The 12893-nt window shown below is 43.5% G+C and overlaps 1 protein-coding gene across 2 annotated transcripts in view; it reads left to right on the top strand.

Annotated features, from left to right (window-relative positions):
* Positions 1 to 12893, top strand: part of ACHE (acetylcholinesterase (Cartwright blood group)) — a 111318-nt gene that overhangs the window by 59493 nt on the left and 38932 nt on the right. The window lies entirely within an intron of this gene.

Here is a 12893-nt window from a genome sequence, read left to right as displayed (position 1 = left end):
CCCATCTGCCTTACAGGGTGTACCCCTTCTGTGTCTCTACAGAGAGGAGATATGGATAGTACTGACAGGCAGAGACTGAGGTTTGTTAATGCAGCTGCTTTCATCCTGTGCCTTTCAATGATCTGTTTGTGTTGATATACAGCATGGGGGGAAGGGGGGGAGATTTACTAATTCTGCAATAAGTTAACAAGGGCAGACAGACAGGGAAGAAAGGAGTTCAACCTCTGAGACAGGAGGAGTGATGGGAGCAAGGGGGGAGAGGTTGAGAGGCTCTGAGACAGGCGGCAGTGAGGGGAGCTGTAGAGAGAGACAGGCTGAGAGAGGCTCTGAGACAGGATGCGGGGATGGGAGCTGCAAGGAAAGCGATCGAGAGGCCCTGGAACAGAATGGGAAGCGAGGGGAGCAGTAGGGAGTGAGGAAGAAGCATTCTGTGGGTGGAGAGTGATGAGAGGTAGCAGGAAGAGAGGAGGTGAGGCTCAGGAGTGAGCTGCAATGATGGGTCTAGAAGGGAAAGAGGATGCAGAGATGGTAGCTGCAGAGAGAGAGCTGAGAGGCTCTGAGACAGGATGCAGTGAGGAGAGCAGCAGGGCAAGAGGCTGAGGGGCTCTGATAGAGGGGGGTCGTTGGGATCTCATTGAAGCATTTACCTGTTTTTGTATGGAGAGTTTGCTGCTCTGTGGGTGTCTGAGTACCCCCCAATACTGACAATTCCTTGACTGTAGTCAGGCGGAGGTCGTTTCCATTGGGTTTCGCATCTCCGATCATGTTGAGAAGGGGATTCCTATTACAACCAGACTTCCTAGGAGCCTGATGCCCGAGCTTGGGTGAGAGAGAGCAGAGTGGTGTCCTCAGGCCTTTGGAAGCTTAGGTGCTGTCATCTGTTTATAAATAAGCCCTGGGCAGGGATATAGTTTCAGCAAGTTATTCTAAAGATTCTCTTGCAGTTCCGGTGAGAAAGATTCACTATCAAATGATGAGAAAAGCAGGTGAGGACACTGAGAAGGGAAGACTAGGAAGAGATGGCCGGCCTGAGGTTCGCCAGGGATTATTCCCTGTGTTCTCTCTCTGGGTAAGGTAGAGTGAATTCCTGGTTTTCTGTCTTTGGAAAAATAAGGTTTACTAAGTGTAGGCAGAGGAGGCGTTGAGTTATGTGTTTGCAAGGGAGATGCATCTAGGTGGAGTTCTTGCAGAGACCTTCAAGGCCAGGGGATTTGGGTAACACTCAACTCGGTCATAGGGATATTTTCCCCCTTGTTACTGTCACTGGGGGAGAACACAGAGGGTTCAGTGAGGACACTGCTGTCTGGGTGATATACAGAATCGATCCTTTCCAGAGCCTCTGGCTTCTGTGCCCCCATGTGATAAGAACATAAGAATTGCCGCTGCTGGGTCAGACCAGTGGTTTCAAGGTTCAAGGTTTCAAGGTTTATTAAATATTTGATGAATCGCTATATCTTTATACAAAGCGATGTACATAATAATAAAATAAGTTAAGTTAAAATACATACAGTATATATATAAACATTAGAAGTAAGACAAGACAAACAAAAAGTGGAAGGGAAGAGGGGTTAAAGTTACATCTGTTATATTGAGAAACACATTTAAGGGAAAAACATTGAGGAGTAAGGGGATTCTTAAAACAAAAATTCATATAATAAAATAAATTTTATATATTAAAAGCCTGTTTAAAAAGAAATGTTTTCAGGGCTTTCGTGCCCAGCAGTCTGCTCACGCGGCGGCCCTCTGGTCAAAGACCAGCGCCCTAACTGAGACTAGCCCTACCTGCGTTCGTTCTGGTTCAGCAGGAACTTGTCTAACTTTGTCTTGAATCCCTGGAGGGTGTTTTCCCCTATGACAGACTCCGGAAGAGCGTTCCAGTTTTCTACCACTCTCTGGGTGAAGAAGAACTTCCTTACGTTTGTACGGAATCGATCCCCTTTTAACTTTAGAGAGTGCCCTCTCGTTCTCTCTACCTTGGAGAGGGTGAACAACCTGTCTTTATCTACTAAGTCTATTCCCTTCATTATCTTGAATGTTTCAATCATGTCCCCTCTCAGTCTCTTTTCAAGGGAAAAGAGGCCCAGTTTCTCTAATCTCTCGCTGTACGGCAGCTCCTCCAGCCCCTTAACCATTTTAGTCGTTCTTCTCTGGACCCTTTCAAGTAGTACCGTGTCCTTCTTCATGTATGGCGAATGTTGAATGGAAAAGGAAAAAGGATATGGAGGGAAAGCAAAAAAGGGAGAGACAGCAAGAGAGAGAAAGACAGAAGGCAGCGGAAGATGGATGGTCTGTGGAACTGGACAATGCAAATGACGGAAGTGAGAGCTTGAGGGTGGGAGGTGTGGCTGGACACTTAGGAAGTTGCAAACTCTAAGCAGAACACATATAGATGGCCGAAAAATTACCGCCTGCTTAAAAGGAGGAGCACCTTTGTTAAAGGTGCCCTTAGTCTGATAGCACACCAAAGAGATGAGCTGGTACTTAATTCAGAAGGTAGAGATGTTCTGTCACTCTCTTCTTTTCCTATGTTTCGGTTACAGACAGAATTAGAACTAGAGTAAAGCCATCAGGCTACAGTTAGAACCAGAGCGTAGCCAATGGATAACTGCCAACCAGGTCACGCTAAGATCCAGAGCACAGCTAACAAATCAGAATGAAGAACCAGGACAAGGGCTGGCTCAGGATTCAAGGTCCAGAGCTACTGGGTTACCCGGTTCCCAGAAGGAGATTTAGGGAGGTCATGGATCTCTGACATCCTTTGTTTTGAAGCGTTCTTTCTGGTACCTTCAGCACCAATTTGAAACGGTAGAAGCAGGAACTGTAGATCCCAAAATGCACGGGGCTATAACCTTCCTTCTGGGAACTGGGTAACTTCACGGCTCTGCAGATCTCTTACCCAAGGTTGGTAAGGAGCCCATGAGGGGTCCAAATTGATGGCGTCAGGGGATGTGGATATGTATTTTAGGGACACAGAGAGCTGGGGGGAAGAGGAATTATTAGAGGGCTGGGATGTGTGTATTTATTTGTCATATATATCTATGTATAGACACTCAAAAACTCTTTTAAGTCTGTGTGTATTTTGATAGTGGAAAAAACGTGTCCACTGAAATGACACGCTTGGATTCTGACCCAGAATAGCTTTAGCAGCTGGCTTGGGGCTGCCTCTCTTCCTTCCTGCTTCATTCACTGGCCCAGGACTTCTAGCAAAGCTCCTTACTCAGCTGTGCCTCAGGGTTTCCCTCTCAATGTCTTCCTAGTTGGTCACTTCCTTTCCTTAACACCCCCCCCCCCCTCCCCAGGAAGAAATCTCCAAGGACCAGAAATATGCCAATGTGAGAGATAGAGACTTAATGAAAATAGAAACAGAGAGAGAAGGGAGTAAAAAAAGAGACAGACACAGAAAGAGAGAAGAGAAAGACCGAGGGATGTAGTTATCCATATGAGCTACTGTTATTTTTCCACGAACGTAGGCTATTTAGCACAGGTCCCATTTTATGCAATAAGACCTATCCACTGCTTATTCCTGGTATAAGCAGTATAAAATCTGTTTTTACTCTTTTGAGATCTTGCCAGGTACTTGTGACCTGGATTGGTCACTGCTGGAAATAGAATACTGGGTTTTCATCTGACCCAGTTTGGCAACGCTTACATATGTGCTTACTAATAACTGGGGTTAACCGTAAAATAACACTTCTTAACGGTAGCCCGAGTTGATAACTTTTCCCCTTAATTAAAGAGAAAAGAAATGTCTCTAGATATTGAAGTCACTGCTATGTGTAATAAAAGGGAGCCAAGTATAGGACAATCAAGCCATTGTGACATCACTGATGAGGCTGGCTCTTAGGCATTGGTGCAATGAGGCATTATGACATCACAATCTCAGCTCTGGAATGTTGCTACTCTTTGGGTTTCTTGGGACCTGGGTCAGCCACTGTTGGAAACAGGATACTGGGCTTTTTAGACCTTTGGTCTGTCCCAATATGGTAGTTCTTATGTGAGCCGAGTATAGAACAATCAAGCCATTGTGACATCACCAATGAGGTTGATTCTTAGTCATTGCTGGAACGAGGCATTATGACATCACAATACTGGCTCTGGTTACCAGAGACTAAAATTCTTCACACTAAGGGAGAACGTTATCAATGTAGGCTCCCGTTAAGACATGTTATTTTAGCACAGGTCCCACTTTATGCGTTGAATCCTAGTTACTAAGAACTGGAGTTAACAGTACAATAACACACCTCAACCGTAGCCCACCTTGATAACTTCCCTTCTGAGAGACAAGTTAGACATCAGAGAGAAACTTGCACAATTTCATTATCAGCTACCGATATGTTTGTCGCACACCCTGTTCTCAAAATTTTGGAGCCAGCTGGCAGCTCTAATCTATGGAGGCATCATGTTTTTGTTGTTGCATCATTCTCTCTTCTTGGCCTAATGATTCCTGACATTCTGTTTGCTTTTTCACTGTCACCACACCTTGAGCTGAGGATTTCAATGTCCACCATGACTCCAAGATCCAGTCTGGCCGATATGCACAACTTTTTGACCAGCCAGGAACAGCTCCTGGCTGTTAAATAGCATTTTAGGCCCTGATTCTATAAACAGTGTCTAACTTGTAGGCGCCATTTGAGGTGATCGTCGGTAATCGACAAATCGGTAATTTTAATTTGATAGTCCGCCTATCTAATAGTCTAAGCGGTGTACATACAGAGTTAAAATTAAGTTTTTAAAAATTAGTTGACAAAGACAGATACATACAAACAGGAGGGAAGAAGGGAAATGAATTACTTTATATTTCTGAAAAGAAAAGAGGACAACATAGAAGGGAGGAGATAATAGGAGTAAGTCTTCATAATTAGAGTTATGCGGCGAAGGCATCTTTAAACAGAAATGTTTTAAGATTGGATTTGAATTTTGCTAAGCAGTCTTCTTGTCTAAGATAATTAGGTAGGGTATTCCATAGAATTGATACAGTGACCGAGAAGAGAGTTTTCCAAGTGGTATCATATACGATATGGTGAATTGAGGGGATTGAAAGGAGATTTTGTTGGGTTGAACAAAGTGATCTAGAGGGGGAATATGGTAATAGCAATTGGTCGATGAATGCCAGAGTATGTTCCGATCTTGCTTTAAAAGTGAAAAGAAGGGTTTTGTAAGTTATCCATTGGGTTATAGGTAGCCAACGAGCGTCTTTAAGTAACGGCGTCAAACCTTTTTTTCATGTATATAATTTTAATGGCAGTGTTCTGGATAATTTGGAGTTTTCTAATCTCTTTGTTAGTAATCAATTGGTATAGAGAGTTATAGAGAGATCACTAAAGAATGGCTAAGAATATTGAGTGATTGAGGTTCAAGTTTCAAGTTTAAGTTTCAAGTTTCAAGTTTATTAAATTTTTGATTAATCGCTTTGTCATATTTTCAAAGCGATGAACATAAATACAAATTAATAGAAGTAGATACAAAATTACCTTATTAAAAAATAAAAAGTAAAAAATAAAATATAAAATAAAACATTAATTGTCCATAATCAGTAAACATATACTATAAACATACTTGACAAGACATGAATAAAAGGGAAAAGGGATAAGAAATACAAAATCCAATAAAAAGAGAGGTAGGGGCAAAACATGAGGTTGGGAATTAAAATTAATGCATCATTGTGTTCCTGTTTATGAGTGTAGCAATAGAGCGGATCATTTTTAATTTGAAAAAAAACATTTTATTTATTTATTTCTAAAATTTCTTAACTGCCTATAACTAAGCAGTTTACAGCATAAAACATTCACAATGATTCAAAGAGCAACAAATAACAATACTTTCAGTACATACATTTAACCCACTAAAAATAGCAGGGAACTACAGTAGGATTACATATCATCAGTCTTTAATGAATCAAGAGCATTGTTCATAGTTCAGATTCCTCTTTAAACATCTCCCTTCCACATAACATCTCCCTTCCACATAACATCTACATTAGAGAATGACACGGTGGATGTTACCCGGAGCTAGCCACAAGTAGCCGCGGGTAACCTGCCAAAACGGTGGAGGGGGGAAAGGTGCTCACCACAGGTTCGGGGACAAGGCCATCCACCGCCCCGTGGAGTGGTGAATGCCCTTGTCCCCGCAGTTAAGGGAGGGAACGTGAGTGGTCACCGATCGCGCACAGCCCCTCTCCCGCCTTCCTACTTACCCACCCGAATCTATCTAGCTCCCTCCCTCCCCCTTACCTTCGCGGTGTGTTTTAAGGTTTCAGACTTGTTGCGTCAGAGGAGAATCTTCCGCCCACACGCACGCGACTGCATGAATACTCCGGCGGCTTTTAACAAGTCTGAAACCTTAAAACACGCCGAGAAGGTAAGGGGGAGGGAAGTAGACACACGGACTGCGCGAGGGGTGCCAAAGGTCAGTGAGATGGTGAGAGGGAAGGGTGGATGCTGCGGGGAAGGGGTGGTGAAGGGTACAGCGGGGACAGAAACGGGGCGGTGAAGGGGACGGTGGGGACAGGGCGGTGAAGGGGACAGCGGGGATGGGGCAGTGAAGGGGCCAGTGGTCCGGTGACAGGGCAGTAACGGGGACAGAATTTTTCCCTGTGTCATTCTTTAATCTACATACAATTGAGTTTTTAGCATTCACTTAAACTGTAATCGATCCGAACAGGTCCTCAGGATGACAAGGAGGAGATTCCATTGTGTTACTGCTGCCATGGACATCAGTGCTCTTCTTGATTTTCCATACCGCACAGTATTATCCTTCCTCGAAATTAGTCTCACTATGCCTTCAGACCTTAAGAATCTCCTCGGTTGGTATACCTCCCATAGAGTTTGAAAATTCAGAGGAACAAAACCATACAAACTCTGATGCACCACTGAAAGAACCTTGAAGTAGATCCTTTGTGCCACTGGGAGCCAGTGCAACTGCTTCAACACCAGAGTAATATGCTCTCTACGTGCGATTCCTGAAATCAACCTTGCCGCAGAGTTCATCAATTGCATTTTTTAATGACCGAGCTAATTTGCTGATGGTATGTAAGTTTGTCATTCAGAACAGTAGTATGGCAAAATTACACTTAAGCGTTCTTAGGTGCCAATAGGTGTTAAAACCTTAGACGCACTGCCATTTAGGAAAGGGTTTTCGTGGCCTAAATGGTTGTGCCTAAGAGAGGTGCATACATGTGCCTAATTGAAACCACACCCAAAATCCATCCCTAATGACACCTGCTTGCCGTTTAGCACCTTGGTGTAGACACCTTCCTCAAGTGGTAGGCGTCTACCGGCTAATTAATATTATTTAACTGTGGGGGTTTTTTGGTTTTCAAAAAAAATATTTTTATTTAGAAATTATTGAACACAAAACAAAACCACAACATTCAGAAACAGAGCCCAAGTAGAAAACAAGTGATAAGAAAGTCTATCGTGTTGTTCTTCGCTCAGACCATAAAGACTCAAAACAGACCGCAACTCCCTCTCTACCCCACCCCCCCACTCCCAGCACTCCAGTGTCAAAAGTTCAGGAGAGCACTTCAGGCTCTATGGAATAAACTGTCCCAAACATGTATAACATCCACATATTCATATTTAAACAAAAGGAACACCTCATTTTTCCACATGGTAACAGTAGGTACTTCAGCCTGTCTCCATAATAAAAGAGTACATTTCCTAGCCAACAGGGTAGCTTTTTGTAACAGTAGATAATGACCCCCTAGACAGTCCCAAAGAAAAAAATTGTGAAAAAAAAAAGCATAACATCCGCCTGCAGAGGAAGTCTGTGCCGTAATATCGTCTGCAGATACAGACAGATGAACAAAAGGTTTGCACTTGATCACAGGACCAGAACATATGGAACAAACCAGCTGGTGTATGCCTTTTTATTTTGGTTTTTAATGGTGTTGTCAATTATCAGCGCTGATTAAGCCATTAAAAAAAAAAAAAAATTAAGTTAGGTGTGTCAATCTAGGCACCTAACTTCTGGCGCCAATTATAGAATCTGGGGCTTGGTGCCTAACCGCAGATATTCAGCTGCCCTGTCTTTAACCACTACAATTTTAACTGCATAGCGCTGAATATCAGAATATCAGATAACTTTCTAGCAGTTATAAAAGACCCAAATATTCAATGCCGATCACTGAAGACAGCCTGGCACTGAATATTCGGGTTTAAAACCGGAGACAGACTGCAAAATTATTGCCCGCCACCAGTTGAATATCGAGTCCAGTGTATCTAAAGCTAGAATAACATTTTTCCGACATGTTTCATTCTGCATTGACGCCCACTTCTCCAGTCTGGCAAGGTCTTTCTTCAGTTCCTCACAATCTGCTTGTGTTTTAATTACTGTGACTAATGTTGTGTCAACTGCAAAAGTCATCATTTCACTCATTGCTCTCTTTTCCAGACTGTTAATGAATACGTTGAACACTGGTCCTGACAGTATAGGGCATCCCATTATTTACCTCTCGGCTCTGACAAAAATGAACCATTTGTGCCCCCAATGCATAGGAAGACATTGCCTCCTGTCCCACAATTTGTCAGTTTCTTGAGTGGTCTCTCATAAGCAATTTTATTAAATGCCTCCTAAAACCTAGATAGAAACAGTGTTTAGCCATTTGACACTGTGGCAGACATCTATGGCCTGGTGGAGTTTAATTGTCAGTGAAAGTGTACATATAAAAATTAAGTGCATACTCTGGAGAAAAATGGGCATGGAAGAACTGTTCTTAGGGTGGCCTACAAACCTTACTATGGGCCTACAAACCTTACTATGGGCCTACAGACCTTACTTTGGGCCTACAAAACTTACTATGGGCCTACAGATCTTACTATGGGCCTACAAACCTTACTATGGGCCTACAGACCTTACTATGGGCCTACAAACCTTACTATGGGCCTACAGATCTTACTATGGGCCTACAAACCTTACTTTAGAAACTTTATTCAGGTTTTGGACATCTAAAAGCTAGTATTTAAACATCCTTATTACATGGACATCCAAATCGCAATTTTATAAAACCATGATACAGACACCTAAAACTGCAGTGCATCCATAACATCTAGGGAGGTCTAGGACAATGAATCGTAAACTGTGTGCTGTGGAGAGATTCCGGGTGTGCCGCCAGGGATAGAGTCACTTCTGGCGTTGGCGCCTCTCCTCCTCTCTGCCCCCATACAAACATCGTCTCGTTATCCCTGAGCTCGGGGCCATGAGCACGCGGGCACATCGACGTGATACCGTGCACGCGACATCATCGCATCAATGTCCACGCATGCTTGGAGACCCTCCAGACACGGCCCCCGAGCTCAGAGATAATGAAATGAGGTTTGTGTTGGGCGGTGCTGGGGGCAGGGCAGAGCAGGGTTGTGGGTGTGCAGTTAATGGGCCAGAGCAAAAAAAAAGTTTGTGGGACACTGGTCTAGGTGTATTTTAGGCGGGCCTAAGGAGGGTTCAAAATATAGATGTCCCAACTCTGATTTCAGAAGGAGAAGGGAGGCTCATGTCCAAATAGATGGATGTCAGTATTTAGACCTGATACTTGGGATCTCCATTTTCTAACAAGGTGCTCTGATTGAGCAGTTCTCCACTGGAGGGAGTAAGGGAAGTCACAGCAGGTATTTTTCTGGCCATGGAGAGCTCACAATTTAAAGAAAATTGCAAAGAGCAGGTGTGGGATTTGAACTGGCATCCTCTGGTTTGCTGCAGGCTGCTCTAAACATTAGGTTACACCTCCACATAGAGGTCTATGTGGTTACTTTAAAATATACTATACTACACAATAGCCTCCAGCTATTTCTACTGAAAAAATTGTTATGACATCACAACTATTCATACTAAGGAGGAAAAAAGGTCTTATAAGCGGCGGGGAAAACCTCACCGCGACTATGCAGGGAAGAGCTGTAAATGTACTAGCTCCCAGAGGATGTGGTAAGAGCGGATAGCATAGCTGGTTTTAAAAAAGGTTTGGACAAGTTCCTGGAGGAAAAGTCCATAGTCTGTTATTGAGAAAGACACGTGGGAAACCACTGCTTGCCCTGTATCGTTAGCATGGAATATTGCTACTCCTTGGGTTTTGGCCAGGTACTAGTGACCTGGATTGGCCACCGTGAGAATGGGCTACTGGGCTTGATGGATCATTGGCCAAAAAAGCCTCCTTGTCTCTAACTACACAAGTGCTATGTGCTATTAAACAGGTAAATTGAAAAAGATAAATGCTTATCTGAATTGTAGTTCTTCATTGAACACTTCGGAGCAAATAATGTTTTCAGTCCGGACACAACATGCGCGGTGTGTGCTCTGCCATCATCGGAATTGCAGTGCTTGTAATCGTTAGCATTGCTGACAGGCTGAACTCATCCGACGGTGGCCATCGTTTCACGAGCATACACTCGCTGCTTCGGGGCTCTACAAGCTGTAGGACATTTCACACTATAACTTCGTATCAAGACCAGAGACCTCTGGATTTCTAGCGTGCGATGTCCTACAGCTTGTAGAGCCCCGAAGCAGCGAGCGTAATTAAACTCTGGAATTCGTTACTGGAGAATGTGGAAAAATCAGTTAGCTTAGCAGGGTTTAAAAAGGCTTGGATAATTTCCTAAAGAGAAGTCAATAGGCCATTATTGAGATGGTTTGGGGAAATCCACTGCTTATTCCTAGGATAAGGAGCATAAAATCTGTTTTACTACTTGGGATCTAGCTAGATGCTGGGACTTGGGTTGGCCACTGTTAGAAACAGGATACTGGACTTGATGGACTTTCAATCTGTCTCAGTATGGCAATTGTTATGCACATACAGCAAAATATTGAAATAAGGCAAGCATCAAGTATATTGCAGTTCAGGAAGATGTTGAGAACTGCATTATTTGATCGTGTTTTTCCTAAATGAGACTGTTGGAAGTCTTTCTGTTTGTTAATTTTTAGGAGGGTTTATTGATTAATGTTTTAAAGTGAAATTTTTTAGCGATTTTAAGTTGTTGTTTTTTGTCACACAGGGTATTGTGTATAATCTTAAATGTGAAATGTTAGTAGCTTTATTACATGTTATTGTTAATCTTTTGTTTGTGTTCTGTTTTTTTTATTGGTTATTTTTATTATGTGTGTTGAATTGTTACCCGCATAGAATTGTCAGATTTGTGGGATATAATTTTTTTTTAAATAAATGAATCCACCTAATATATTCCAGGTGAATAGCAGTGATCACTGGACATCTAAGAACATAAGAATTGCCTTCTCTGTCTCTCTCTCCCTGCCCCCCCCCCTTTTCTCGCTCTCTCCGTGCCCCCCCTTCTTTCTCTCTCTCCATCGTGGTCCATCATGCCCAGCAGTCCGCTCACGCGGCGGCCCTTAGGTCAAAGACCAGTGCCCTGATTGAGTCTAGCCTTACCTGCATATGTTCTATTTCAGCAGGAACTTGTCTAACTTTATCTTGAATCCCTAGAGCAGGGGTCTCAAAGTCCCTCCTTGAGGGCCGCAATCCAGTCGGGTTTTCAGGATTTCCCCAATGAATATGCATGAGATCTATGTGCATGCACTGCTTTCAATGCATATTCATTGGGGAAACCCGACTGGATTGCGGCCCTCAAGGAGAGACTTTGAGATCCCTACCCTAGAGGGTGTTTTCCCTTATAAGAGCTTCCAGAAGAGCATTCCAGTTTTCTACCACTCTCTGGGTGAAGAAGAACTTCCTTACGTTTGTACAGAATCTATCCCCTTTAGAGAATGCCCTCTCGTTCTCTCCACCTTGGACAGGGTGAACAACCTGTCTTTATCTACTAAGTCTCTCTTTTGAAAACTGACCCCCATATTGACCAGCTCGCCTTTATCCACATTTATTCACACCTTCAAAGAATTCTAATTGAGTAGAAAGAGAAAGGTGCAACCTCTCTTTTCTAAATCCATGTTGGCTTGTCCCCATTTGGTCACGTTTATGCATACAACCAGTCATTTATTCCTTCAGCCATTCTACCTAGCAACACCATTACCAGTTAATTGGCTAACTCCTGGAGTCCTTATTGAAAATTGGTGTTATTGGCTAATAAATGTGAATTCTGGGTGTCTGGAAAAGTGTGGTCAGGGTACATCTACCAGTCTTAGTATAATGTGGGTGCGGTCGGCCCCAGGCACGGTCTTCCTATGGGCTTGGCACCCCTCCTCCTCTCTGCCCACCCTCCCCCGCTCCTCTCGTTGCTGTGTGTGCCCCTTGCCTTTCCCCGTACATTTTATTACTTTCCTGGCGCAAAGTCGCTGCCTGCGTTGGCGTTGGCGCTCTCTCTGACATCACTTTCAGGACCCGCGCCTACGAAGTGACGTGAAAGGGCGAGCCGACACCGACATGGGCATGCTGCTCACACTGGAGAAGTTAAAAAGGCATGGGGAAAGGGCAGGGGGAGGGGCGCCTCTCACCCTTACTATGCCACTGACCAGTTTGATCTATTTTACCACCGTTGTAAGGATATTTTTGTGGTACCCAATGATTTTAGCTGCGAGTCTCACTCAGGGCTATTTTCTGTGCAATGAATTCAGAACCTGAATTTCATAATGCCTGGAAGAATTTATTTATTTATTTATTTATTCGATTTTTTTTTAGCCCGTCCTCCCAAAAGAGCCCAGAACGGGTTACAATGAATATATTGGTGCATTAAAAATTATAAGTAAGATAGGTACTTATTTCTTTCCCCTTTAGTATTTAGTAGGCTGTAGGTATAGATTGAGTGTAGGCTCACAATGTTCTACCCATTTGAACATCTTTGGGGACAGACAGAGCTCCAGCAGTTTTACCGCAGTCAAGTTGAGAGAGATGAACGGGGAGCATCTCCAAACCGCATGGATTCCATGTGCTGCCTCTCCAGCCCCACTAAGAGATGGAGATATCTTTCAGATCAGAAGCATATGTTCCATCTCTCCTC

Source organism: Geotrypetes seraphini, chromosome 16, assembly GCF_902459505.1.
Source record: "Geotrypetes seraphini chromosome 16, aGeoSer1.1, whole genome shotgun sequence".
Lineage (NCBI taxonomy): Eukaryota > Metazoa > Chordata > Amphibia > Gymnophiona > Dermophiidae > Geotrypetes > Geotrypetes seraphini.
This window is presented reverse-complemented; position numbering and strand designations above follow the sequence as displayed.